This window comes from Lutra lutra, chromosome 13 (assembly GCF_902655055.1).
Source record: "Lutra lutra chromosome 13, mLutLut1.2, whole genome shotgun sequence".
NCBI classification, from domain to species: Eukaryota; Metazoa; Chordata; class Mammalia; order Carnivora; family Mustelidae; genus Lutra; species Lutra lutra.
Window position 1 is genome coordinate 48,945,303 of NC_062290.1, and position 24,120 is coordinate 48,969,422.

General features: G+C 39.0%; 1 long non-coding RNA gene across 1 annotated transcript in view; it reads right to left on the reverse strand.

The window, feature by feature from the left end:
* The window catches only part of LOC125083187 (uncharacterized), a 73,434-nt gene extending 57,753 nt beyond the window's left edge, over positions 1-15,681 (reverse strand). The window contains exons 1-2 of the long non-coding RNA XR_007122209.1: positions 15,487-15,681; positions 14,334-14,460 (exon numbers count right to left, since the gene is read on the reverse strand). This is a non-coding gene — a long non-coding RNA (uncharacterized LOC125083187). The remainder of the gene's footprint in view (positions 1-14,333; positions 14,461-15,486) is intronic.
* Positions 15,682-24,120: the final 8,439 nt, after the last annotated feature.

Here is a 24,120-nt window from a genome sequence, read left to right on the forward strand (position 1 = left end):
CATTTTGTAGTCCTTCACACAACAGACTCTATACATATCTTATCAGACTTGTATCTAACTACTTTCCTTTTTGGAACTATTATAAATGATTTTTTTAAAAAAACTATCAAATCATATATGTTATTTGCTGGTATATGGGGTCAGAGTTTATTTTGGGTCATTGGTCTTGTATCCTGGAAACTTGCTAAACTCACTTATAAGGTTCAGAAGTTTTTGATACATTCTTTGGTATTTTCTATATCCAAATAATATTATCTTTGCACTTACTTTTAGTTTGTTGTTGTTGTTGTTGTTGTTGTTGTTTTTTACAGTTTTCCTGAATATAAAATTCTTGGTTTACTTTTTTTCTTTCAGCACTTGAATGTTATCTCACTACTTTTCGAACTTCATCATTTTGGATGTCAGTTCCTCATCATATTGTTTTCCCTCCTGTATGTGAGTTTTTCTCTCTTTCCATTTTCAAGATGTTCTTGTTGTCTTTGGCTTCGAACAGTTTGATTCTGTTTGTAGATGTGAGCTTCTTTGTGTCTATCCTACAAGTTTGTTGAACTTTTGGAAGTCTAAATTATTTTCTTCATATATGGAAGGGTTTTAGCTATTATTTCTTTAAATATTTTTTCACCCACTTTCTATTTATCCTCTTCTGGGAGCCCATTATGCATATATCATGGTATACCATAGATCTTCCTTTTCTTCTTCTCTATTCCAATTTTGTTTTTAAGTTTCCCGACTTTTTTTCTTCTACCATCTGAAATCTACTGTTGATACCCCTAGCAAATTTTTTATTTTGGTTACATTTTTTCATTTCCAAAATTTGCATCTGGTGCTCTTTAACAAACTGTATCTCTATTGATCATTGCAACTTATTATATTAATAGAAAAAAATGAAAAAAAAATAATCCTTTCAATAGACACAGAAAATATTGAACAAATCTAATACTCATTTAGGAAAAAGTTTAAGCCAACTAGGAAGAAAATAAGGGATTTCCTCTACCTGATAGAAGAGCATCTGTGAAAAATCAATAGCTAATATTGTATTTAATGTGAAATATTGAGTGATTTCCCCTAAAACTGGGAACAAAGCAAGGATGATCACTCTCATCATCTCATTCAACCTTATACTAGGGGTCTGAGAGAGTGTAACAAGGCTAATACTAAGGAATCCATGTAAAAAAAAATTAGAACATAGGAGTTCAGTAAAGTCAAAAGAGCCAAGATAGATATGGAAACATCAATTAAATATCAGCAATGAGCTGCCCACATATGAAATTAATAATTGAATTCACAATAGCCTCAAAAAGTGAAAAAAAAAAAGCCTATGCTGAATTTTAATAAAAGAAGTACAAGTCTGGTACACCAAAAACTAAAAGACATTGCTGAGAGAAAGGAATGAAGATATAAATAAATTGAGAAGTAATCTATGTTCAATAGTGTTAAGAAGGCAATTCTCCTCAAATTGATCTATAGATTCAAAGTAATCTCTATCAAAACACCAGCGAAGGTGTTTATTTTTGTAGAATTTCACAAGCTGTTTCTGAAACTTATATTAAAATGCAAAGACTTGAGAATACCCTATACCATTTTGAAAAATAACAAAATTAGGGGACTCATATACTTCCAATTTCAAAACTTACTATAGTGATACAGTAACCAAAATAAGGTGGCACTGGCTCAAGAAAGAGATGTAAAATCAAAGGAAAACAACTGGAAATCCAACAGTAAATCCACACATTTATGGTTAATTAATCTTTGATACATGCCAAGGCAATTAGAAGGGGGATAGAAATAGTCTTTTCAACAAATAGTGCTGAGACAATTGGACAGCCACATGTAAAAAGATGAATTTAGACCTTTATCTCATATCATACACAAAAATTAACTCAAAATGAATGATATACCTAAATGTAAGAGCTGAAATTATTAAAAATTTAAAGGAACTTGGGATGCCTGGGTGGCTCAGTTGGTTGTCTGCCTTCAGCTCCGGTCATGATCCTAGGGTCCTGGGATCGAGTCCCACATCAGGTTCCTTGCTCAGCGAGGAGCCTGCTTTTTCCTCTGCCTGCTGTTCTCACTGCTTATTCTCTCTCTCTCTCTGACAAATAAATGAATAAAATCTTTAAAAAAAATTTAAAAGAACTCAAAGAGAGGATAGCTTCATGATTTTGGGTCAGGCAGAGTTCTTAAACACTATACCCAGAGCACGATCCATATAGGAAGAAACTGATAAATTGAACACCATCAAATTGAAGCTTTTGTGCTTCAGAAAATACAACTGAGAAAATGAAAAAAATAAGACACAGATTGGAAAAATATTTTCAAATAATATATCTGATAAACACCTTGTGTCCATAATATATAAAGAACACCTACAAATCAAAAATAAAAAACACAACGAAAAAAAATTGGACAAAAAAGAATTGAAAAGATACTGTACCAAGAAACACATATACATAACTATTAAGCCATTCCCACTTTTGTAAGCTTGGATACCACATTCCTCAAGGGTCTCTTCTTCAAAATCTGTACTTATTTCCCATATCATTCATTTAACATTTACTCTCAATCATGTGTTGTTAGATGCCCTTATATATGCATGCCTTAACTATTAATCTGATCCAGACATTTGGAAATATCAGTAAACAGCATGTTATGATTATGTGAGGAGCAGAGATTAGTATGGATATTGTTGTTGCACAGAGTATCTATTAAACTGTGATGTTTAGAGAGACAGACTATAAGAGACCTTTCATATAGCTTCTTCTGTGGAAGTTGGAATGTAAAAACTTCCTAACTCATACTTACTTTCCCCCTTCATATCTATAGGAATTTTTCAGAACTTCCTTTGACAAGTAAGTCTCTTTAGTGTTAACAACTCTCATGATCGACCAGCATTATATACAATTGGTCTAATACTTTTTTAAGTTTTATTCCAGCTTCCTTCCTTAAAATAGCAGTTTAATTTGGTCATTGGAACAAGGTTAACGATCAACTTCAAATTCTATTCTACTATGCCAAACCAGCTGAGACTACCTTCATTAAATTCACAAAGACTTCAGTAATACTAGACAAGAACTATATACTCTTTAAGTACAATATCTCAAAGATAATATGACATCCTGGGAATTCTTCTATTGGTATGTCTAGGTGTGTGGTCTATCAAATTGATAATTATTTCTCAACCTGGTCATTTTCTGTCCATTGGTTTGTTGTTTTTTTTTAAACAGTAAAAGATACTGCCTCCCTGAACTGAGTACAAATACAAAAAAATAAACTAATCGTTAATTATGCATGACATTATATACCAATTATTTATGAAGAAGCCTGAGAGTGTTATAAATATAATCTCATTAGTTTTCTCAAAATTTCCACAGGCTTTAAAGGTAGACATTGTTATCTCTATATTTAACATATTACTCTATTAATAAAAACTACAGACTCCTTTACATTTTACAAAACACACCTACATTTATCATTTCACTTGCCCTTTTGTGAAATTGACACTATCATCTTTTTTCCAATGAGAAAACTTGGGTTTAATCACTTCCAAGATCTTTGTAATCATTAATATTAATGCAGGCTCACCTTTACCACCGAAAAAGTGCCCTTATTCAAAGGACCACCCTCATATAGAAAAGAGCTGGGAATACCTGGTTTGATATTAGGAAATGAGACAGTAAGGGCAGAAAGGGAACCTTTAAGGACCAAGACTAAGTGGTATTAATTAACTCTATTGCAGTTAGGGTCTAAAATTTGTTTTGCCATCACTGCCTTTGCTCCTAGGACATTCCCATCAAAATTTGAACTCATATGTTTAATCATTTTTCAATTAATTTTTTAACTTAAGAGTCATTAACACCCAATGTTACATTATTTTCAGGCACACAACTTAGTGATTTGACAAGTTTATGTTATGCTCACAAGTGTAGCTACTGTCTGTCACCATACAACACTATCACAATATCACGGATTTTATTTTCTAGGCTGTCTTTTACTCCCATGACTTATTCATTCTGTAACTGGAGGCTATATCTCCCACTCCCCTTTACCCATTTTGCCCATCCCCTTCCCCTCTAGCAACCATTAGTTCTTTGTATTTACAGATCTGATTCTGCTTTTTGTTTGTTTACCCATTTGGGGTTTGGGTTTTTGTTTTGTTTTGTCTTTTTATATTCCACAGATGAGTAAAATCATATGGTATTTGTCTTTCTCCGTCTGACTTATTTCACTTAGCATAATACCATCTAGGTCCTTCCATGTGTGCGTGCATGTATGTATATAAAAATCTTCTTTATCTTTAGTCTATCAGTGGACTCTCAGGTTGTTTCTGTATCTTGGCTATTGTAAATAATGCTGCAATAAACATTGGGATGCATGTAACTTTACAAATCAGTGTTTTTGCTTCCTTAGATAAATACCTAGTAGTGGAATTAGTGGATCATACAGTATTTCTGATTTTTAATTTTTGAGGAAACTCTGTACTATTTTCCACAGTGGTTGTACCAATTTAAATCCCCATCATATATATTTAATCCTTAAGAGAACATTCTAGAGAAGAAAAAAAATATAAGAAAGCAATAATGTTGCAAATAGTTACTGATTATAGGGCTCATATAACAAGATTTACAGCCTTCAAGTTCCCTAAAACCCTCTATTCTTCTAGGTAGCTAAAAAAGTTTTCATAATTGCCATTAAGAAGTCAGGCCACTTTAGAAAAATGTCTATTTGGTTCCTCTGTCCATTTTTATTTTTTAAATTTTTGAGAGAGAGAAAACACAAGTGGGGGGGGGAGCATAGGGGCAGGGGGAGGGGGAGATGGAGAATCTTAAGCAGGGAGCTCAGCAGGGAGCCCAACACAGGGCTCGATCTCATGACCCCGAGGATCACAATCTGAACTGAAATCAAGAGTCAGCCGCCTAAGGGACTGAGCCACCCAGGTACCCCCTTCTAATTTTTTAAATCAAATTGTTAGTTTTTCATTTGTTTGTTAAGGTGTATGAGTATTTTATATATTTTGGATGTTAACTTCTTTTCTGATTTATGGTTTGCAAAAATTTTCTCCCATTCAGTAAGTTGTCTTTTCATTCTATTATTTCTTTTGCTATGTGGAGAGCCACATGGTGAGATGCTCAATATCACTAATCAGAGACATGCAAGTTAAGGCCACAGTGAGACATCACCTCTCACATGGTAGAATGGTTGTTGTCAAGAGGACAAGGGAAAACAGGTGCTTGCAAAGATGTGGTGCAAATAATGTATAGTATAGTACTACTTATACATTATTAATGGGAACGTAAGTTCATTCAGTCACTGTGTTAAACAATATAGAGGTTCCTCAAAAAATTAAAAATAGATCTACCATAGGATCCAGCAATTCTATTTCTGAGACTATACCCAAAGGAAATGTAAACAGAATTTTGACAAGATACATGCACTCCCATGTTTATTGCAGCATTATTCACAATACCTAAGGTCGGGAAACAACCCAAATGTCAATCAATAGGTGAATGGATAAAAACAATGTGGTGTGTGCATATAAAATGGAATATTATTCAGCAGTGAGAAAGGATATTTGCTGTTTGAGACAACATGGATGGACTTTAAGCACATTATGTTCAGCAAGATAAATTAGAGGAAAAACCAATATTGTACAATATCACTTATCTGTGGAATCTAAAAAATTGAACTTTTAAGAAAGAGTAAAAAAGCGGTTACAAGGGGAAGAAGGGTAAGGAGACAAGACTGATGGTGTTTGAGGATACAGATTTATAACGATCAGTAAATAAGTTATAAAGATCTAATGCACAGTATAATGGATACAGATAATACTATACTGTAACTATGTAATGTGCTAAATATCACTACAATGCCAATCATATAGTACAATATATAAATGTATCAAAGTAACACACTGTATACCTCAAATTTATACAAGGTTACATGTCAAATTATTTCATAAAAACATACATGCACACTGCATTCCAAAAAATTAATTCAAGAGGGAATTCAAGAGGGAAAAAAAAGTCAAAAGGCTGCTGTCGTACACTCGGACTTCTGGTGGCAGATAAAAACAGATGCCACAGGGGCACCTGGGTGGCTCAGTGGGTTAAGCCTCTGCCTTCGGCTCAGGTCATGATCTCAGAGTTCTGGGATCGAGTCCCACATCGGGCTCTCTGCTTGGCAGGGAGCCTGCTTCATCCTCTCTCTCTCTCTCTCTCTTCTCTCCTCTCTCTCTCTCTCTCTCTCTGTGCCTACTCGTGGATCTCTCTCTGTCAAATAAATAAAATCTTTAAAAAAAAAAAAAAACAGATGCCACAGAATGCCACTGGAACAGGCAGCTGAGGTTGAACCTAGCCACTAATAACTAGCACATCTGTCAATGAGTAGCTCCCTCCTCATGTTGCTGACTTTTACAGGAAGCACCCTAACACTACTGTTACATTATAACACAATGCTATATTGAGGTTTTTAATGTTTGTATTGGGGTATTAGTTGTTCAGGCACCTGATAATTATTATAGCTAAAAAAATAATGAAGAAAAAGGAAGAAGAAGGAAGAAGGAAGGAAAAAGGAAAGAAGAAGCAGCCAACAATCTGATGGCATGGTAATTTTTGGCCAAAACAGCCTCTAGTTGTGCAAATACAAAAACCATTGTCCAAGGAAGAAACTGAGGAAAGCAGGACAGGCGGTATTTTAAGAGCTCTGCTTCTAAGTAACCGTGGGATTGAACAAACCACAATTCCTTAATCTGTAAAACAGTAACTCTTGCTAACTACTGACTTCATTTAAAAATACCTGGTATATAGAAGTTCATCAGAAGGAAGGCTTAGAGGGGCGCCTGGGTGGCTCAGTGGGTTAAGCCTCTGCCTTCGGCTCAGGTCACGATCTCAGGGTCCTGGGATCGAGTCCCGCATCGGGCTCTCTGCTCAGCAGGGAGCCTGCTTCCCTCTCCCTCTCTCTGCCTGCCTCTCTGTCTACTTGTGATCTCCCTCCGTCAAATAAATAAATAAAATCTTAAAAAAAAAAAAAAAAAGAAGGAAGGCTTAGAGGTAAAAGTCCGGTTTGAGCTTCCGCTGTGCTACAACTTGTCACCTTGTGGTCTTTCTAAATCTCAGTGTTCTCATATGAAAAGTAGAGTTAGAAATGTCTACATACTGGAGTTAAGTGATTATTTTTTATTTTGAGAAACAAGTGAGAGAATGCTAGCAAAATAACTTTATTGATAATTTTAAAATTAACTATAAAATTTTTAAGAATTTGTTAAGCTCTGGGTATACGACGGAATCTCTCACACCCAACCAAAGCCTTAGGCTTACTCCCCTCTGTCCACCACCATCCTTAAAACACTCTCAGTGCCGTTCTGGTCACCATATCTGGACAGAGGAGGTGTCCTGTCCATTCTCAGGGCCAATCTCGTCACCATATTTGGAAGAAGAGGTGTCCTGTTCCCTTTAAGTCAGGGACAGATATACTATACTAGTATACACCTATACTATAAAGTCATCATGGAGAGCCAGGGAAGCAGGAACAGCATGTATATTAGAAGATTTACCTTGAAGTAATTATTTCCCACACACTGTACTGCATTCATTACACTCCATTCAGGTGACCACCATGCCTTTATCTATACCTTTGTGCACTTCGGGGATTTACCACATATACCAAATATTGGGCACAATAGATTTGCAAATGGGTGAGTATCTTTTATGGGATTTTGTAAAGTACTGTCTAAATTCATGCGAACGTTACTACCTCTGATAACTTCACTGAAATGTTTATAACATGATTTTGAGTCACGTTTCGCCACCAAGGGGGAGAACTTTCACTTGTTCTTTCATACACTCAAGATTATTTTTGAAGCACTTATTGTGTCATGCCTTTGGTCACTTACTAAATACCACTGATGAATCAAATAAGCATGGTTCCTGCCCTTACAGATTTAATAGTCTAGTGGGAGAAAGATAATAAAGAAATAAAGCAAGCAAGTCAGCATATGCACTGGTCAGGCTGGGCAAGATTACGCCTTGTTGATGAGCACCCCCCAAATCTCAATGGCTTCATACCAGCGAAGCTTTTCTTCCCTCCACTCACGCAATTTGCTCAATGCAAGTCTATGGGAATGGTCTGCACATCCCTGTCACTCAGAGAATCAGACTGATAGATGTTTTCCCTTAACAAGTGCTTTCAACAGTCTCCACAGCAGTGGAAAAGGAGTGTGGCAAATCCCACAGTGATCTTAAAGTTTCTGTTCCAAAGTGGCTCGTATCCTTCCTACTTGTGTCTCGTTATGCAAAGCAAGTCACATGGTCATATTTAAATTTGAAGAGAGTGAAGAAGTACAGCACCACAGTGTGCTCAGATGAAAGAAATGCAAAAATATTCAGTGAGTAATTCCAATGATTACCACAATATGAAATTTCAAATAAACGGGAGGGGGCACCTTACGTGGGATGTCTGAAAGTTCTCTTTAGACACGAATAGATGAGAAGAACTCAGTCCGATCGTGAGAAGAAAGAAGTCCTGTCAGAATGAACATGGGTGGAAATTCCAAGACTGACAAGAGCTAAGCTGTTACAAGGAACAGAAAAATGACTGAAGCATGATCAGTGAGAAAGGCACTGGAAGGAAGGGCTGGGATGAGATCCTTGAGATCTTCATCTGCCACAGCGAGGAAGGACTCTGACGCCAAGGAGGGCTTTAAGGCAGGGAACAGTGTCATCTGGTTTCCAGTCGCTGTGTGGAACACAGTGGTGTGGGTCAGGAGTGGGAACCATGATGGTGCAGCGTTATTAAAAGTGGAAGGAAATGCACCTGCACCAGAGAAAGAAAGAACAAACACATTTCCAGATATACTTTGGTGGTGGAAAAAATAAGACAGCCAGATAGAGGAGCTATGGGACTTGAGGAAAGGATGACTCAAGAATGACTCCTGGATTTCTGCTCTGAGCCACAGCGTGGGAGGTGTTATCATTTATAGAGCTGATTAAGACAGGCAAAGGACTGGTTTTGTTTGATTATTGTTTCGTTTGTTCTTTTTTTTGGGGAGGGGTTGGCTGGCTGCAGTGAAGTTTGAGAGTATGATTTAAAAGTTAATTTTAGTAAAGCTGAGAGATATTCCAATGCAGATCAAGGAGGAAGTGCATAGTCACGTCTGGACTCTGTAGGTGGCCTAGCTGGTTGGATATATTTGGAGGTTGTCAGCATGTATGAGGCAATTGAAGCCAAAGAAATAGATAGTATCTCACCTAAAGAGCGAATTTAGGAAAGAGACGGGGGCTCAGGATGGAGTCCTGGAGAGCTCTGACATTTGGAGGTCAGTAGGACAAGGGCTAGCACAAAATCCAAGGAATAGCCAGGGATGAGACAATCTTCTGGCTTTGTTCCATTCCTTCATCCAACCAGTATTTATTCTTTGCCTCCTGTGGACCAAAACTGCTCTAGGTGCTCAGAATATGGTGGTACATAAGCCAGTCAAGGTTTCTGCCTCCATGAAGCTTACATTCTGTTGGCGCGCACAAACAACAAACAAGCAGACAAATAAAATGAGATGATTTCCGCAGTGCAGGTGCTGTGAAGACAGACAAATGCTGGGAGTATTATTAGGCCAACTGAATTAGGTTTAAAAAGAGAAAGGGGACATGAACATGCCTCATAACATGTAATTATAATCAAAATGTTTCTCCTTGAGTTGAGTAATGGCAAATACGATTTGGTTTACAACTTCAAAAACAATGGGAGCAGAGACCGTACTGGGAAATACCTTCACCAATGGGAAGTGAAGGCGACATCTATGGTGCCAGCTAGCACGGGTGCTCACTCTGTGAGGAGAAGAAAGGAATCCGTCAAGGGCAGTTCAAAGCATTTAGCAGGGCTCTCTGGATTCTAGTAACTCCACAGGATATTTCTACCATATCACAAGCACTGCGGGCTTTTTCAGATTGATGTTAACATGTTTTCTATCAAATATTTTCTAAGAGAAGCAAATATATTTTCTGTGTCATCTACAGTTGTGCTCCATATAATTAAGATGTGTGACAACTGTCTATATGTGTGTGTTCCAAGAAGGCAGTCTGCCAGGCAATGCAAGAAAGAAAATGTCATTGATTCTATACTCTGACCATACCCCTCCTCCCCAATTGACTGTTTCTGTCCCTGCTCCAAGGAAGGCATTCAGTGCACAGGAGAACCTGGAGTTACAGAGAGATGGAGATGTGGCTTTATTTCACTAAAGAGCCAGCAAGAGCTCCTTCACTGGAGCTAGTTTGCAAAACTTTTCTAATGACCACGAAGCATGTGCATGCTTTCCAGGTACCTCAAGCTAGGCAAGTACTCTTCTTTTCTTTTCTTTTTTTTTTAAAGACAGTGCTTGTCATCCCAGAGCCATCTGTGTGAGAGCTGAGTGTAGGGCAATAGAGTTCTTATAGGAAGCCTATTCCAGACCACGACCTGAAAGTAGCTATGGTTTGAATTCAAATCTGCACCAATTAAAATTATTTCTCCTATCTTCTTCAGAATTGGACCATGATAAACTTATCTGCCATTTAGACCCAATCAACTTCAAATCTTTAATTTTCTTTATCTATTAAAAAAGCTAACTAGTTATAACCTATACTTCTTATGGTCTCAGGATTCTCACCTTCCTAGAATAGATAACTAAGGTGTAAGCAATGTTAGTGTTTGTCTGATCCAATATGGTTGCCTATGCAGTAGAATATAAAATTCTATAAAATTACTGCCAAGATATTAAGAAATACCTAGTCCTTATGGGAAAGAATTGAACACCGAAAGGTGCCTGGAGCTCATGAGGAAAACACGGATGGGGACATGCTAAGATAAAAAATATTCCAACGAAAGTCAAAGTCATTCACTCCTCTCATCCCTCGTACAAATATTTTCCTCCATGTCAACAGCCTCTCAGGTAACAATGTTGGCTGGAGACTAAAAGACTTAAGTAATGCTAATTTAAGAAGTGATTTCTGTGACCTATATGTGTCTTCTATTCAAGATACATAGCTTTGAAATAATTTTAAATTATCTAATTGCCTGCCTCCCAGGAGGCTTGTTGGCTTCACAAACAGTATAAATTTTCTCACGTTCCTGAAATCCAAATTGGTCTTTTTCTTTATTAAGTTATCCCAGAAACTCAAAAGAATGTGAACAATGAACTGAAATTCTCAATACCAGATGCTGAAAGTTATCCATTTCACCTAAGACCAAATCTGCATATCCCGGCCAGGGTGGGCAGGGAGAGGAAGGTGTGGGCAGAGCAGGGAATATGAAAGGAATGAAGTTTGCCATCAGCCTTCCTCTTTTCATCTCCCCACGGATGACAGCTCCCAACCAGCTCCTTTGAAAATATGCTGTCATCCTACCCCAACCATGAGAAACCCACGGCCTAGAACTATTTTACATCTCATTCCTCTGGACCCTAAGTTACCAAGTGGTGAATGTTGTCAACTCAACCATGTACTGTGAAGAGAGAGAGAGAAACCCACTACTAAACAAGGACGTTATTTCTTTTTTTTTTTTTTTTTTAAAGATTTTATTTATTTATTTGTCAGAGAGAGAGGGAGAGAGAGCAAGCACAGGCAGACAGAATGGCAGGCAGAGGCAGAGGGAGAAGCAGGCTCCCTGATGAGCAAGGAGCCCGATGTGGGACTCGATCCCAGGACGCTGGGATCATGACCTGAGCTGAAGGCAGCTGCTTAACCAACTGAGCCACCCAGGTGTCCCAAGGACGTTATTTCTATTTGTATTATGACCCACTAACAAACTTCAAGCAAGGTGAGAAAGGGACCATATCAAGCAAAGCAGAACGCTTATGAGCAGCTTAGAGTCCAAGCAAGGAATCTACCTTATGCGTGACTGGCTGAGCTGGGAACAAGACCAACAAGCCAGATGCCTCTTAGTAAATCATCTAGGTCACCTCAAAATTACCTATTTAAGTTGATCGATATTCTACAGGGCAGCAGTGATAAAATTACAAACAACTCGATCAATATGTGTAGTTCTCTAACTTCACAGATCAGTCCACAGGATAAACAACAAGGAGTGAGGAGATCTCACTGCCCTACAGTGTCTTCTCCACACTGCCTGAATAGGTCTCTTTCCCTCTGCTCAGGTGTGAAATTCTACCAAATCAAGATTCATTTGGGTTAATGAGCCCATTTTGAAAGGTAAATAACTCTAAGAGAATTAGTTTAACAATTAAGTCCTTTATGGAGAATGCACTGGCTGCTTTAAATTACTTCCCTCCTAAACTCCAGTTGAGATATCCCCAGAGTAATGAGTACTTTAATAGAGACTTAGAAAACAGAAGAGTAATTTTGGAATATGAGGAGAAGGGCTTTAGGTACAGATATGCTTAGGTAGAACTTAAACGTGGACGGTCCGAGCAGCCAGAGGCACGATGAAGTGAAGAGCAGGGGTGAGGAACGAGAAGTCTGAAGGCCCTGACCACAACAGATAAACACTTGCAAAATGTGTCCTGGACGGGGCATGCTCCCAGTTTTCCATGTAACATTGCCTCTTAACTACTCAGATAGGAGAAGATAAGGGTCCAACAGTCTCTACTAAAAGAGAAAAGTCAAAAGCTGCCTTAATCGCGTCACACTTCGTAGAAACAGATCATCTTGAAATTCAACTATGTGACTAGAAAAAAAAAACCACCTCCATATATCTCTATACTCCAAATTTTGGTAACAGCTAAAAGGAATAAAATCTTTTTCTGATATTTTTCAAAAGCCTTACTGACTTAAAAGAACGTATGTCAAAAGGCACCATCAGTTGATGGCAGTGGGTTGTCAACTGTGGGAGTCAAATGTAAGGCATTGTTTCAGTTCCCTCATGCTTCTGTTTCTCAGACCTTTATTCTAGTCAGCCAACGCTGGGGATGAACATATTTTCACTCAGATACAAACTGCCTTTCCTTGAATATTCTAGGGGTTTGGAGGGCCTCTGGAAAAGTCATAAACAGAGTAGAGAGGCGCCTTTAGAAAACCAGTTTTTACCAGACTCCAGAGTCAGATGAAGGTATCTTATATCTTAACTCTATTACTTACTGTCCAGCTCAGATACTTGATGATTTGTAGTTGTGGACACCAAATAGATGATCTATAAACCGCCTGTGGCCAGAGCTGCTCGAAGAATCCCAAACCTGGCTGGAGGGAGCTGCGCGGCGACGCCCGGCAGCGCAGTGACTCGGTGGGCCCCGGAGGACTCCAGGGACCTCTGTTTTCACACCGGCTCTACCCTCCCAGCCTTGACGCGTGACCCCAGGCAGGCTTTTAACTTGTTCCCCCTGTACTTCTTTCCACAGTCTGTGAGTTAATCAGCAACCCTTGGGAGGAAAACCTAATTTAAATGATTTGTAAACGAAAGTTTTATGGAGTACAATTAATAATAAATAGCAAGGCGTTAAGCCCTTGATAGCGCAAGTGAATCAGTTTCCGAGCCCTTCCATCCTCTGCCGGCTGCAATCGGCTGGCAGTTTTTACAGGATGCTCACATCTGCTGTCGGACCAAACCTTCCCAACCCTGCCCAGCTGGAAAATCTGAGGACTTTAAATTAGCACCTGAGCCTCTGACGGAACCTGGACTGGATCCTGACGGAAGAACCAAGCGGCATAAGGAGGCTTTGGAGGATCGGGGATTTAACACCAGCGGGCTCAGAAGAGGCTGTTCTCCAAAGGTCTGAGCTCCAAGCTCAAGGAGGGAGGGTAATTTATACCTTTCTACTTCCGCACACATGGTACTTCAGGCGCCCGCAAGAATGGGGTAGGGAAGAAGAACCAGGAAGTCCCCTAGGACAATGGCCAGGAACTTTTGGCCACCTTGGGTACAAATTTTCCCTTATCAAGCCCATACCCCAAGCCCACCTAACAGGTAAGATCTTGAAACTAACTTTTTTTTTTTTTTTAAGATTTATTTATTTGACAGAGAGATCACAAGCAAGCAGAGAGGCAGGCAGAGAGAGAGGAGGAAGCAGGCTCCCTGCTGAGCAGAGAGCCCGATGCGGGGCTCGATCCCAGGACTCTGAGATCATGACCTTAACCCACTGAGCCACCCAGGCGCCCCGAAACTAACTTTCTTTTAGGGCCTGCGGACAGCGGCCCCTTCCTGGCTTCTGTGAACGTTAGCTCCAGAGTCAAGGAGAGCCAGACCCAGCAGCCGATTGGACTCCCCTACCTGTACAAAGCGAGATCTGAAAACAGTTCCAAAGCTGATGTTCTAGGGCTGAGGCAGGAATTTATTCTTTAGTGTCCTGGGAAAGCCCTGGAAACACATTGGAAAGCCAGTATGACCTTCAGCATATGTGCCCAATATAGCAGACTCACCATTCAACCCATGATCTTGACTTAAATCCTAATCCGTGCCAGTCTTTCATCTGCCTTCATGGGTCCCCAGCTTTGGCACTGGGCCCTTGCTGCTTCTAATATCTCTACCTTTTCAGCATGTAGCTCTCTGAGAAGAAAAAGTGTTAAAAAAACAAACAAACGAACAAAAACTAGAGCCCACCTAGTTTATCCCACTGAAATCCAGAGCCTTGATTTCCATCAGTCAAGGTTGCTCAATCCAAATGCCCATCTATATCAATCCAAAAGCTTGTGGTTATTATTTATGGTGTTGTTGCTTTTAACGGACTTTGTGAAAGGATGAAAATACTTATTTAAAGGTGTTTTACTCATACTATGAAATGAAAAGTATATGCAATTTATTGTAGAGCTAACTTGAGTATACTCACATGCAATTATTATAGCGGGAGGACTTGAATACATAGGCAGTTCCTCTCACTAAAACGTTAATGAAAATCCTTTGTTAGGGTATTAAAAAGTCATCTCAGTTCTAATCTAGCATGGTTTCTTCTCCTTGCAACATATAGTCCCTGCTAAACCCCTTTTATGGGCCCCATGTTGTGTATATTGGTTCCAGCCTAGGCTGAAACAATGTTTTCTTTTATCACCACACTTATTCATAGTCTCTTCAGGAAAACTGCTCTGAGTTAAATACTGGCTTTAATAATTGCATTTCTAGAAAGCCTTTACTTTCCTCAACACACTCCGAAGAGTATCTGCCACTAAATGGTCCTCGTGTTGTTTCTGTGATGCTACAGCTGGGCATGAATTCTGCATGATGCCTTGAAAAATAGAGACCTGCTGGGATGGACTCACTCACTTTGTGGAAATACAATTTCATCTCTACACCATCATTAATATCCACACCAATTCTCCTTCTGGCTCATTTCAACAATAAAACCAATTCTCCAACTTCTCCCTGGATGGAGCTTGTATACACATCCAGCACCCCAACTTTTGTGGCTGCCATCCAACAGACAGAACCCTGTGCCACCTAGCTCTAATAGTGAATGGGGCTCAGCATTCATATCCCACAGGAATACAGTAAGTAAAAAAAAGCAGTTTTCACATATGGGCACACATACTATTTCCTCCTGGCCCAGCACATATGGGTAGCCACACCTTGTCCCATCACCTGTGAATTCTCTGTGAACTTCGGACGTGGGTGTGGTAGGCTACTGGTCACTCCTAGGGAGTTTGGTTTTTGACTTTGTAGTTCCTGCCCAAGTTCATTCTTTCCTTGAGGAAGTTCAATGCATGGATTATTACCCATTAAGGACTTTTAGAAATAGTCCAGATTGTTCAGAATTTAAAAGCAGCTATAGGGCCTCCTGGGTGGCTCAGTCCGTTGAGCATCTGACTCTTGATCTCAGCGTTGTGAGTTCAAGCCCCACATTGTGTTCCATGCTGGGCGTGGAGCCTACTTTAAAAAAAATTAAAAATAAAATAAAAGCAGCTGTAATCAAAACCTCACAGATGTTTACCTCACTCAAGGTTTCTTTCCTTCTTTTTTTCTGCCCCAGGCTGTTATACCATCTACTCATCTTCTTTTAACCCTTAATCTTATTTGCTCTCCAGCAGAAAAAGACTTTCTCCCCCATGTCTACCCTGCTGGCTTCAGGTGAAAACCACTGACATCATAGCTGTCTACCATCAACGAGTGCATAGTGCCCTCAGCTCTTAGCAATTCTAGCCTCCATGATGCTTTTCCCTGGAGACTTGATTCATCATTCTTGCTTCAGGTCAAAACTCCTCAATTTATAACTCCCTTCCATTCCTCAGGCCTACCTTAACTCTAGCCCTCGGAAACTCCTACCTCTTCCCTCTCTAGTTTGTACTAAATTCATGAAAAGTGTTTTAGATTTCCTGTCCTTCTATCCTAATATTTGCCTGAACTAGAAAGAAAAATAGTCTATACAGTGCCCAGGAAAAGTACACAAAGGGGGGGGGGGGGACATTTATAAACAGGTTGTTAGCCTCCTTCAGGAAAAAGCCAGTGAGCCTGGTTGGGTATTTACCATTGATTTGTATCACTTGAGAACTCCCTCCCAAGTTATCATGCCCTCAAGACTCCAGCCATTTGAATTATATCACTTTTTCTGGTTGTTCCTATTCCAGTTTACTATGAAGTTGTCTGAATGGGGCCTGTTTCCATAGCTTTTCCCACACTGAGTAGATCAGCTGACAAAAGTATACCAATTTGCTTGGAAGCTACATTTCTCATTATAAATTTATGCTTTACTCTGGTTTGCTCATCCCTCTCATATGAGTCTGGTTAAGGTAGCTCATCCCCTAGAACATCACTTTCAAAAAAATACAAACATTCAAATTTCTGAACATGAAATATTTTGGCTCCAATCTCAGACTTTTAGAGACTCAGGAAAAAAAACTAGGGTTAAATGCTCAATTCCACTATATTCCTGGGAGTTCCTTAACTCACAGCTGGGCCCCTGGGTCCTTTAAGTCTCATTTTTAACTTTAATTACCACAAAATTATACACAGGCACACACAAATGAGTATTATATTACTTTCATTGGCACTTCCGAATGAAAATGTCTTTGAATTAATCCATTCTGAGTTCTTCATTTATAGCTAGTATTTGCATTTTTTAAGTCCTGGGTTATTTTACTTTGCCAGGAGTTTGATAAAATTGCAAAAGTCTCAGTTTCTTCACAAAGTCTAACATGTCCCCAAAATTTTGAGCCAAGAACTCTTCTGAGGAGCCCATTAACATATTTAGGAGAAATCAATGCAATGTTTCCCACTAGCAAGTATAATATATTTCTTTTTTTTTTTTTTAAAGATTCCATTTATTCACTTGACAGAGATCACAAGTAGATGGAGAGGCAGGCAGAGAGAGAGAGAGAGGGAAGCAGGCTCCCTGCTGAGCAGAGAGTCCGATGCGGGAATCGATCCCAGGACCCTGAGATCACGACCTGAGCCGAAGGCAGCGGCCCAACCCACTGAGCCACCCAGGGGCCCCAAGCATAATATATTTCTAATTATCTTTTCTTTTTTCTTAAATCTCCTGTCTTTCTCTTCAAGACATCACAAATTAAGTTAGATTGACCTATCTTAGCAGGCGTCATTATATTTGGCTTTTCCTTCCTAGCTGTGGATTGTTTTTCTGATCCTACTACATTTATTGATTTCTTTCCACAAAGAGTCTTCTGGTGAACTTTAGTTCATAAACATTTGAGCCCTTTGTTGAATTTTAGGAATTACCAAAACTGGAGATTATTATGCTTGTATAATTCCTGTTTGACTATTACAACCTTGACTCTATTTTTAAATACTTCATTTTTGTCCCTCCTCTCTGTTCTTGTAGCTCTAGTCTGCTCTGTGCAGTAAAAGGCAGGCAATAGGCATCAGAGTCGTAAACTTTCCTTGAGAGAGAAACAGCAACAGGTATGGTATGATGCCTGAACCATTTTCTCCTAGGATACACATATACCCCCACATAGAATGGAAGGGAAAATGTAGTAGAGAAGTCCCTGAAGGTAGCCCCACTCCCATCCAGATTGTAAGAAGGCTGTTTTTACCATCACTGTGTAGACTACATCAAGTTCTCTCAAATTGTCTCTGATGCATTCTCCATAATGCCAGAGTGATCTTTTTCAAAGCACAGCTCTGGCCTTGCAATACAATGATGACTCAACTCCTGACTCCCCTTTCTATACAGAGTGAAACTCTCAGATAAGCACAAGCTCTTCCATATCTAGCCTCTCCCTTTCTCAAGGCCCCTTCCTTTCTCAGGAGCCCCTTCTCCCAGGGTCTGCTTACCACATATATTCAAACACCACCAAGCTACTTGAGTTCCCAAATGGGCCTATGCCTTGCATTTATTGTTCCCTATAAATACAACTCCCCTTCCCTTATTTCACCCAAAAAACTTACTCATTTTTAAATATCAGATACTCATTTTAAAGTATATTTTTCCCAACCATTAACAGTCTCTCTTCAATTCCCCCAGTGATCAAAAGCATTCATTACTCAGGTCCTTGGCAAAGATTATGAATGGGGTCAAGCAGCAAAGCATGTCCAAGTGGTCTAGGTGACCCATGATCCAGCCCTAACCCTATGTTGTCAGCAGCAGAGCAGTGTGATGCACGACGGTCGACACACTAACATCTCTCTCACATGCACACGCACGTACTTTCCAGGCACAGGGTCCAGATTGGGGTCTAGATATAAGGAGGATCAAGAATAAAGGGTGACTTTTTGGAACTCCCTTCAAGCAGTCAGAAATTTTGCCCAAAATCTTTGGCCTTGCCCCACTCTCAGTTAGATTCGAGCTTGACTATAATCTTTTTAAAACCTATTTATTGTCTTTAAAATTACTGAACAGTAATAGGATCTCTGGGAGGAAAGACAGTGTTGTTTCCATCTTTGACTCTGACAGAACTAATAGTATGCTTGTGTATTATGTTCCATGTACATTTACTGACAAAATAAAACACATGATATATCTCATTACCACTTTCATAGTTGAGCACTGCCATTGATATTTATGCTGCTAAGTGTAATGCAGATATTCTGATAAATACTATTAACTGGAAGAGAACACCAACAAAGACTAAACTCAATTATTTTTTCTTTACTATTTCAAATGTATTTTTGTCCATGGGCATTTAGCATAACTTATTCAGTATTTATTATATCACTTAAGAGTTTATTAAATTACGTAGGCTTTCCTTATGTATTCATGGCATTTTACCCCAGAATGGGGTATTGTCAAAACATTCTTTCTTTTTCTTTTTACTAAAAATTGTCAGATTTAAATGACTTGATTGCCAAAATTACTTGCCTAAGTATTTTAAGTTATTTGGAGACGTTAAATATAAATTAGTCAAGTAAATAAAATTAGCTATTGCATTACAAAGGCAGGTTTTGCAAATCCCCAGGTGGAATATGTCCGACTTGTAGAAACTGATATTTATAAAACAACTCCCTGATCCACTGAAATATATGTAATTGAATTAGATAGATTGAAGGGTCAGTTGTGAAAACAGAGGAATTTCTCTAGGCATTTCAAAGAAGAAGGAATTTAATACAGGGAAATAGTGCTTATAGAACTGATGAGGGCTGAGGGGAAAAGACTGTTGGGTTTTAGGAAATTAGGAAGCTGTGGACAATTAAGGGTATTGCCATGGATGAATTCAGCTGAAAGTAGCAGTGAAGATGAGATCTGCCACCTGCCCACCATCGTCAGGTACTAAAAATGGCCTCTCTTCCAATTTCCAAGTATCATGCACATGCTTCATTGTCAGAATCCAATCTAGAACCCTGTGACACAGGACTTATTATTTTTATTTTTTTAAGATTTTATTTATCTATTTGACAGAGAGAGAGATCACAAGTAGGCAGAGAGGCAGGCAGAGAGAGGGGGGGGAAGCAGGCTCCCTGCTGAGCAGAGATCCTGCGGGCTCAATCCCAGGACCCTGGAACCATGACCTGAGCCAAAGGCAGGGGCTTTAACCCACTAAGCCATCCAGGAACCCCAGGACTTATTATTATTCATGGCAAAAGGACCAGAAACAAATGCATAACTTGTCCTCTGAGCAAGTCTGAGAAAGCATTGACTAAAAAAATACGTTTTTGTTGTTGTTTGTGTTTGCTCTTTAATGTACAGACATAGCTGGGGTGTTTTTGTTTTTGTTTTATGGCTACAAATTCTTTGATACTTCTCTCATCAAGAGATGTGGTCTCTGTCCTCTGCCTCCCCTAGGTTCATATAGCACTTAAAGCTGCTCAGAAGACAGAATATAAAAGAAGTAAATATATGTGACTTGTGCGGCTGGGTAGTAAAGCCAGGAGCTTCTGCCTGGTTCTCTCGGAATGCTGGGCCTCAAGGCTCTCCCTCTAAGAACCCAGCCACAGTGCTGAGAGAAGCTATAAAGACAGTCCCGGCCAAGCCCAGCTTTGAGTCACCCCTGCCTAAATATCAGGTAACAACAAGTAACAAAGCCTCTAGATGCTTGTCCCCATGGTTCCACTAACCCCTGGCGAGCATGAAGACTGACATACTGCACAGCAGAGACGGGCCATCCTGTGTTCTCTTGTCTGAATTTCTGGCCCACAGAATCTGTAAGCTTTATAAAATAGCTACTTTACACTACTAAGTTTGGGGTAATTTATTGCTCAGCAGTAGTTACTTGAACAACTTGTGAAAACATGAGAAGAAAAGCTAAAGAAGTGGATGGAGACTTAGAGACTGTGGTACGCAACTTGAGTATGCAAATCTGAAAAGTTGCCCCAGTAGACTACCAGGTGAGATTTATCCACAAAGCCATGCAATTTGGCTTACAATCATCTGCTATAAACCTGGAGGATTTTTCTTCTTCCATTTTATTCCTTCTCAGTTATGTGATCTTAAGTCTGGAGTCTGAAACTTCAGAGGGAAAACATCTGGTAGGTTTGGGTCCTCTTTACCATCCCCATACCGTCATGCAAATCACACAGATGTAGTGCAACGGGTCTTTCAGAAGTTGAAATTTTCAAAGACATTGTGCAATTTTACCACATTCATTAACTTTCATCCACACTCCCAGAGGAAAAGAAGGAACAAAAATTCCAATTACCAAATCCATTTGCTAAGGAAACTGAGTTCCTTGTAAGTGGAGTCTATCATATTTTTCTAAACCTTTCCCTTGAGTTTGGCAATCCACAGTTACAGAACATTCTTATGGCTAAGTTTCTCTTCTGTTGCTCCCTCTCACTTTCTATCCAGATGTTCTCTTTGATTTTTATCTTTTTGTTCATTTTGCTCTGCTATCAGGAGTGATAGTTGTTGTAAGCTCTTCTGTGGCACTGTATGTTATCAAGCACCTCGGGGATTAGATCTATTCATTATTCTGTTCTGAACTCATTATCACCCCTTTCTCTATATTTTTGAGTGTCCAGTGTGTATAAAACCATAGCTTAGTCCTAGGGCAAGTGAAAAAAGTACTGGAAGATATAGTTCCTTGTTGCAAAGAACTTATTTTCTGATGAAGACAGGAACGGTGCACATAAAACAGAATAGGTTTCTTAATGAAAAATAAGAAAGAAAACCAAATTTGCTGTTATTTGGAAATAATAAGAATAGTTTTATAACTTGGCCAGGCCAAGTTATTTTTATTTATATATATTTTTTTTATATTCATATATATATAGTTTTATAACTATAGCTGCAGGCCATAGTTAGAACTGTGATGTCAATGATTGGCCCAAGAAGGATTGTGCTTGGATGCCCCATGTCTTTTTCCCCACCTTACTAAGCAACTAATGTATGCCAAGTAGTATGTTAATCAGTTTACAGTTTTATTAGAGATTAGATTTCCACTTATAATGTTGGGCAGTGATTCAACAGATCAAATTAAGACAACAAATTTGAGGGTTTTCAAGACAAGGGAGGTTCAAAGCCGACCAAATGTGGAATGGCAGTGCCAAAGTTATAGATGATCAATCCATGAAAAGCAGAATCCTAGTCAAGTCTTTCATATACTGGCCATTTCCCATGTAATAGAAACTGTGCTAAACCTGGAGATAAAGAATGGTTAAACCCTTGTCTCTGCCTGCAACCAGTGTATGTATCACAGGAGAAGTATACGTAAGGCCAAGTGGGGGCACAGAGAAAAGTCTGGCCCCAGACGGGATGTAAATAAGTAAGGCAGGCATAGAGGATATCCAAGGACCTGGGCAACTGGGTTACAGTTTAGGATGGACCTTTATTCCCCAAAAGTAAACTAGCCAATCTAAAAACAAAAGACATACTGACACAAACAACATACATGAGTATCAAAATAGTATCTTTGACAAAATGAGAAAGACGTAAATGAGTACATGCTCTATGATTCCACTATAAGTAGTTTGAGAATAGGCAAATCTAATCTGTGGTGAAGGAAATCGTAACAGTAGTAGCTTCTGCAGGGTACTGACTGGAACAAAGCACAAGGGAATTTCCTGGGGTGATGAGATATTCTATATCCTGTTTGAATGTTGGTTACAAGATAGTATGCATTTGTCAAAACTTATTAAATTGTGAACTCAAGGTCTTCTCAGTATTTTAGTCTGCGTTATGCTTAGCTTCTCCGCTTCTCAGCCCCCCAGTCCTGGGTACTTCTACCTCAGCAGATTCCTCAAGGGCAAGAATGGCAGAGAACATCTGGTTCATCTCAGTACATTTCCCTGCTTTCCAGTAACTGGGACCCTTGTGTCCCAAGTTACATGTCCCAAGGACATGACAGCTCAGCGGTACCTGCAAACAATTCATTTTGTACGATTATCATTTTTATTTTGCTGTTTCTACTTTGTCTTATCAATACACAAGCTAGTACATTCTGTACAGAAGTCAGGGTCTACAGTAAATTTTTTAATAGTGTTTTGCCGACTGAGAAGCCATATGGAGTAAGAGAAAACTGAATCTGTTCCTCTTCACACTGCGCACCTGTAAGAATATCAAGTGGATCAGAACAAGAAACCACAAACATAGCAGGAAAAAACACAGCTGTGTTCTTTTATAAGCCACGTGTGGATAAAAATTCCTCTAATTCAAAATCTTGAAGCAGGTCAGAAACAACTTGATATTTTTTACTACATAAAAATTAAAGACAAAAAATTTTGCATCACAAAATACTATATACAAAGTAAAAAAAAAAAGAATCAATGAGCTTTCTCCTCATGCTGTATTCTGTAGACTTAATTTTAGTACTAACACTTCTACAAAACATGGTGGATCTTCTCAAAACTTGTTGGGCTGTCTATAAAAGGATAGCAAGCACCAGCATCACAAAGTAACACAGGGCACGAAAGGCAAGAATTCTCTGTATGCCCGAGAAAAATGCCATGATGACAGGGAACAGAGTGGTTATGGTGGACAGGCTTAGCCAGTTTTTTGGGAAGAAGCTGAAACTACAAAGAAGATGGTATTGAGGCTTGAAGGTGTTGAGCCCAAACACAGATGGAAGAGAATCCTGGCCATTAAAAGATGCAAATATTTTAAACTGGGAGAAGTTAAGAGATCCAATTCTAAGCTTCATCTTCTATTTTATTATGAGGACAATAAAATCTCGAGGTTACATTCACTTCTAAAAATAAGCAAATAAGTGACAAACTGAGGAAGATGTTTGCAACTTACAGCACAGGGTTTGTAATACTAGGTTTAAATACAGGTTTAAATACTAGGATATCCCTAGTATTTAAAACACTCCCCATAATTGAGAAGAAAATGATCAAGTACCTAATACAAAAACTGCCAAAAGACAGGAAGAGAGAGCACAGAAAAATTAATTAATTAATTAATTAAGATGCATCTGAGGTGTGTGTTTGTAATGCTCATTTCTCGTTCATAATTAGGGAAACAGAAATCTTAAACTATATTCTGTAGACTTAATTTTAGTACTAACACTAGTGTTTCTATTTTTAAACTATTACCAGTATATTGTAGGATAAAGTGAGCAAGTAATTCTGTTAATGTCAGCAGGAACAAGGATTTTTGGGCTTCAGAGAAAAAAAAAAAAGTTCAAGAAGTAAAAAAAAAAAAAAAAAAAACCTTACATCTTAAAATTGCATTAGAAATATTAATGTAAAATTCTTTTATCTCCCTTGTTTAAAAATACATATTGACTAGTTCTGCCTACCATGTGCCTGGAAGCGGTGGCAAGTCCGGAGCCCTGAGCACTCCTAGAACCCAGAATGCAATCTCTGATTCCCATTCCCTCTGAAAAGGAAGGGGAGTTCTTAGGGAAAACAGCTGAACTCAAGTCCACCACAGATCGTAACTTTTTT